The sequence below is a fragment of the Loxodonta africana genome, chromosome X (assembly GCF_030014295.1).
Source record: "Loxodonta africana isolate mLoxAfr1 chromosome X, mLoxAfr1.hap2, whole genome shotgun sequence".
Classification (NCBI taxonomy): domain Eukaryota; kingdom Metazoa; phylum Chordata; class Mammalia; order Proboscidea; family Elephantidae; genus Loxodonta; species Loxodonta africana.
In genome coordinates, this window is record NC_087369.1 from 151,777,529 (window position 1) to 151,783,737 (window position 6,209).

A 6,209-nucleotide genomic window follows, 5' to 3' on the forward strand; every position below is an offset into this window, starting at 1 on the left:
AGGGAAGCAAATGAAGGGGGCATTAAATGGCACCTCAACTAGGGCTCCATCCTGCTGTGGACCCATTGAGAATCTGTGGGGACACTCCTCAAAATTGTCCCACTGGGACAATCTATAAATGAACAGATCACTGGAGGGCTGGGATGCCGGGCTAAGCATTGTCCTTCAGTTCCCATCCCCCACCAGGTGAAGGTTGCACTGATTGGAGGAACCGAGAACCGAACCGAACCCGTTGCCACCGAGTCGATTCAGACTCATAGTGACCGAGGGGAGGGGTGGTTAACTCCTCCACACTCCAGGTTGCACATGCCTGCGTCCAGCTTGGCCAGCTCCCCTGGTGCTAGACAAAGCCCTGGCCAGCCAAGAAGAGGAGAGCTGCAGGCACTGGAGTTAGAAAGCTGTTGCTGGCTGGAAAGGGTCTTCTGTAGCTGCAGGTGACCTCAGCTGGGCCAAGGAGATGGGGGGGAGGGCAAGGGGGATCATCATCATCAGCTACAAAAGGCTTCCAAGATTTGCATGCTATCTGTGTCTCTTTGTTGTTGTTGTTAGTTACCGTTGAGTCAGCCCCGACTCCTGGCCACCGTATGTATGCCAGAAAGAAATGTTGCCAGCCCTGCACCATCTTCATGATCATTTGTATGCTTGAGTCCACTGTTGTGGCTATTGTGTCAATCCAACTCATTAAGGGTTTCCCTCATTTTCACTGACTTTCTACTTTACCAAACATGATGTCTTTCCCCAAGGACTGGTCTTTCCTCACGATGTGTCCAAAGTAAGCAAGACAAAATCTCACCATCCCCAATTCTAAGGAGCATTCTGGCTTTATTTCTTCTCTGACAGATTTGTTCATTCTTCTGGCAGTCCATGGTATATTAATATTCTTTGCCAACACCACAGTTCAAATGCATCAATTCTTTTGTCTTCTTTTTTCATTGTTCAGCTTTTGCTTGCTATATTGTCTGTCTCCAATATTGATTGCCTATGGCACTAGAAAAAAAAAATGTCTCTACTAGTCTATTTTGAGTGCATGAGCTACCTAAGTGAGCTTTCACTTACAGTTATTACTATGACTGTAGTCCAGCCCCAGAAGACACCTTACCCATAGGGGTGTCACAGAAGAATCTGTCAATGGTCTGCTGAAGCCCACATATGCTTTGCCCCCACTCTAGGGCCCTGCCTCTCATCGGTAAAATAGTTTACACTCACCCTTAGAGTAATGTAATTATGCTTCTTCAGGGTGACCTTAAAAAGGGGGTATTGTCCTCTCTCACAGTCTCTACCTCTACCTAGTTTCGATCGAGCTGCATTCTTGACACTCAATATCACCATTTCATCTACGTAACAACCCCAGGGTGTTGTTGCTATGATTGTCCCCATTTTATAGCTGAGGAAACTGAGGGTCAGAAAGGCTAAATAACTTACCCAAGGTTGCTTGGTAAGTGGCAGAATCAGGATTCAAGCACAGCCTATCTGATTCACTAGACTCTGGGAATTTCATAGGAAAAACTAGGTAGCAGTGTCCAATGATACTAATCTAAACTACACTTCAGTGACAATCTGTTAGATGAGAATAGTGAGAACCACTTTTATTCATATACAGTTTCTAGTCCTATTATAACACAGTGGGTCCATGAGAGTATGAGTTTTCACTTTAAAAAAATAATTTATTGCAACTTAAATGCACGTATTCCTTTTTGTAAGTTAGCGTGTAGTTACTGTACTCTACGGTGGTTTTTGGGCCCCTGGGTGGCCCAAACAGTTAAGTGCTCAGCTGCTAACCAAAAAACTGGCAGCTCAAGTCCACACAGAGGCACCCTGGAAGAAAGGCCTATTGATCCACTTCTGAAAAATCCTATGAAAACCCTATGAAAAATTCTACAAAAAGCCATTGAAAACCCTATGGAGCAGTTCCACTGTGACACACATGGGGTCACCAGGAGTCAGAATCAACTGGCAGTGGTAGTAGTGATATTGGTATTCACTAGGATGGATGGACTTTTCTTAAATAATTGGTAAATGAACAGATCAAGACTCCAATAAGCAAAAGATGCCTGGAGAAATGGAATAAATAAATAAAATGACTCAATATCATTAGTTAAAAAACAATTTACCGTGGAATTTCCTCAACCTAATGATTCCTTTTTTTTTTTTTTAATGATTCCCCCAGTGTGCCAAATATAGGCTTCCATTCTTACACATGTTTTAGGAACACATCCACAAAATAAGAGAAATCCACCCTTCTGTTCTGCTTGGGGCCATTTTTCCTCCCGTTCCAGGCAACAAACTCCCAAAGGGTGGGGATTGAGTTGGCTCTTTTCTACATCGAGTTTCCTGTGCATCATGTAGACAAGGTCATAAGGTATGAACATAGAGAGCTTTGCTTATTTATTTATCTTTCTACGTGGTATCTTTTTTTAAAAATTGTGGTAAGAATATGCATAATAAAACATTTGCCAATTTGACAATTTTTAAGTATCTTTTTTATTGTTGTAAAAATATAGATAACACATTTGCCAACTCAACCTTTTTTTCCGTGCATAACTCAGTGAGACCAATTACATCAATCATGTTGGGCAACCATCACCAATTATTCATCAATTCAATGATTTTTACATGTATAATTCAGTGATATTGATTATAATCTTCAGGTTGTGCAAACATCGTCACTAACCTCTTCCGACTTATTCCACCACCATTAATGTAAACTCAGTGTCCCCCAAACAGTAATTCCCCCTTCCCCTCTCTCTCCCACCCCACTAATGAGCTTTGGTTTCTATATATTTGCCTGTTTCATATAAGCGGGATCATACAGTATTTGTCCTTTTGTGACTGACTTATTTCTCTCAGCATGATGTTTTCAAGGTTCATCCATGTTGTGACATGCATCAGAACTTCATTTCTCTTTATGACTGAGTAGTATTCCATTGTGTCTACTACACAGAGAGGTTTTGAACCCCAAGAGTAAGCCAGCCTTTGAAAAATGAGCTGATCAGGCTCCTGGGGAAGGAGGGAAAGAGAAGAGTGTAGGATGAGACATGTGAACTTATCTACATTCCTTCAACTCTTAGATTTTGCTTTTGGTTGGTGAACTTCCTGTGTACTTTCGAGAACTCAGGAAAGATGAGGCCCCAGCTTAGTCTCTGCCTTGAAGGAGTTGACATTCCAGTTGGAGAGACAAGCTGACTACACTGGAAACAACTCCTGTACAAGAGAGCTGAGGGATAGTGTGAGAGCACGTGGCTCTGACTAAGTGCTCCAGGGCTTGGGGGAGGGAGAGATTGGTGTGGGCCAAGAGGAAAGTAGGTAAAGTGGAACCAGCCCTGAACTGGTAGTCAAGAGACCTGGGCTCTAGACCAGTTCATCACCTAACACTCTGTATTGCCTTGTACATTCACGTCTCCCTCACAGACCCACCCTCAGCTAGTTTGCAGTCTAGCAGTGGACCCACCCCCAGAACTCCTACAGACGGCTATGATCCCCCAGGAGCAAGGAGGCACATTCAGTCAACCAGCTTTGGTGAAATAGTTGCAGTTCCCCAAACCCACTCAGCTATTCCTGCTTGTGCACCTTTGCTCATGTGGTTCCATCCCCGGGCACCACTCTCCTCATTTTGTCCATCTGGGAAAATTATTCATCTTTCAAAACCCTCTCCAGGAATCACCTCCCTTGTAAGGACTTCGCTGAGCTTTTTCTCTGCCCTCATGCCCCAGCAGAGTTAATCACTTCCTCCTCTGTGCTCCCAGTGGCAGGCTTCTCTCAGTGCCCTGTTAACACTGTACGGAAATTGCCTCTCCACTACTACTTAAAGAAACCCTGGTGGCACAATGGCTTAGTGCTCAGCTGCTAACCAAAAGGTGGGTGGTTTAAACCCACCCATAGGCTCTGCAGGAGAAAGACCCAGAGATCTGCTTCTGTAAAGCTTACAGCCAAAAAAATTCTATGGGGCAGTACTACTCTGTCACATGGGGTCTCTACGAGTCGGAATCAACTCGACGTACCCAACAACAACAGCCTACTACCTATCTCTCTAACCTGCAAGCCCCCTGAAGACAAGAACCGAGACTTAAGTTTGTACCCAGTGCTGGGCACAGGGCCTGGCCCAGAGCAGTGGCTCCTTCAGTAAATCTTTGTTACATCACACAGAACCAAATCCAAATGAGAATGAACTCTTCAACTAACTTAATCATACATCAGTTCAGTTCGCTTCTCGGGTGCCCTTGGTAGAGAGGGAACTTGGAAGCATGACTGGTTTGTGGGCTTTGCAGAGTGTGACAGACAAAGAGATGCTGAGAGACATTTTGCCAAATGGCACTTTAAAGGAGCATCTATAAATGGAGACCAATGCTCTGCTGCCACCCCCTCCTCAGGCATCAATGACAACTCAAACTCCATGTTGCTGTTTTTGTTATTGGCTGCCATTGAGTTGCCCTAACTCATGACGACCTCGTGCACAATGGGATCAGACCATTGTGATCCATATGGTTTTCACTGGCTGATTTTCGAAAGTAGATTGCCAGGCTTTTCTTTGTAGTCCGTCTTAGTCTGGAAGCTCCACTGAAACCTACTCAGCATCATAGCAACATGCAAGCCTCCAATGACAGACAGGTGGTAGCTGCACGTAAGGTGCACTGGCTGGGGGTCGAACCTGGGTCTCCTGGATGGGAGGCGAGAATCCTACCACTGAACCACCAATGCCCGCTCAAACTCCATAGGGCCTATTTAATATACTAGGACCAGCCATACTGAATTTGACAGCCACAGAGGCTCACTGGGTTGGGGATGTCCATTGTGTTGCACAAAGACAACCTCCCCCGCCAGCCCCCGAGCTCTGCACTGCAGTAGCCTTGCACCACAAATGAGCAGAGGGGTAAGACGGACTAACTGTTGGTTGAGTGGCCCTCCCCTTCTGCTGTCTGTCTCCCATTAGGAAGGAACCAGAGGAGGCAGAGAACAATAATAGAAAGCATAGTCTACACACTACAGAGGCTGCAAAGTAAATATAACATCCCAGAACTCAGGCTCCCGTTGACTGCCGTTGCTGCTGGGTGTCATTCAGTCGATTCTGACTCATGGCAACTCCATGTGTGCAAAGTAGAACTGTGCTCCATAGAGTTTTCAAGGCTGTGACCTTTCAGAAATAGGTCACCAGGCCTGTCTTTCGAGGAGCCTCTGGGTGGGTTCGAACCACCAACCTTTCAGCTGGTAGTTGAGGACTTAACCGTTTGTGCCCCCCAGGGACTCCTCCCTTTGATTGGTAGGTGAGAAATCCGTGCTAATGAGGGCAACAGCATGAACCCAGCCCTCTAGCAGCCAGCATGGGTTCACTGTTTTCCAGCCACAGACTTCACTTTTAAGAGCCTTATAAATCTGCACACCGGGCCCAGGGGAGAGCATGTGGCAGCTCAGCGCCAGCCCAGTCATTTCTACCCTGGGAGCAGAGCCGTCTAGAGCATCATCCTGGAGCATAGAGGGCAACATGTTCACCATGTGTTGGTCCCGCTTGTCTGTGCTGTCTTGGAAATGAGGCAAATGTGATTATCTTCCAACCAGAGGCATGTCAACATCATGGGTCAGCCCTCTGTATTGCTCAGCTGAGGCCAGTTCAGCTGGGAAAAGGAGAAGGAGCAAAGAAGTGAGCCCCAGTGGAGGCCTGGTGTCAAACACCGTCCGCCATAAGACACCATAACACAGAGTCACAGGCCAGTGCAAGGGTGGGGGAAGGAGTTCGGACCAGCCCCTTCCACACACCTTTCACAATCCCATCTTTTCAATGCAAAAAGTCTGAGATCTGTGTTAAAGTCTGTGATGAGCATGGCAGGCAGGTGAGTGAGGGAGCAGACACTTGGGACAAACTTCTAAGCTAGTGTCTTTGCAAGTAACTTGGCTCTTTTATTAGTCTGACGCCCCATACCCATTGCCAAAGATGGCCGGTAAAAGATGGCAGTTGCAAAAGTCTCTGGAGTCCACACAGACCTGGATCCAGCTCCTAGCTCTGTTCTGAACGTTAGATTAGTTCAGGCCCCAGAGCTGACCTGTGGCTGGGATTCAGGCTCAGTCTGATTCAGGGTCTGGGGTCAGCCTCCGTCTACACTCACTGGGCCCCACGCAGCCTAGCGCCACATGCTCAGTGGCATTAACCCCAAACTCTGACCAACCAGGCGCAGTCTCCAGGCACAGCTTCATTTAAAAATGTGTTAAGATGCCAGTGA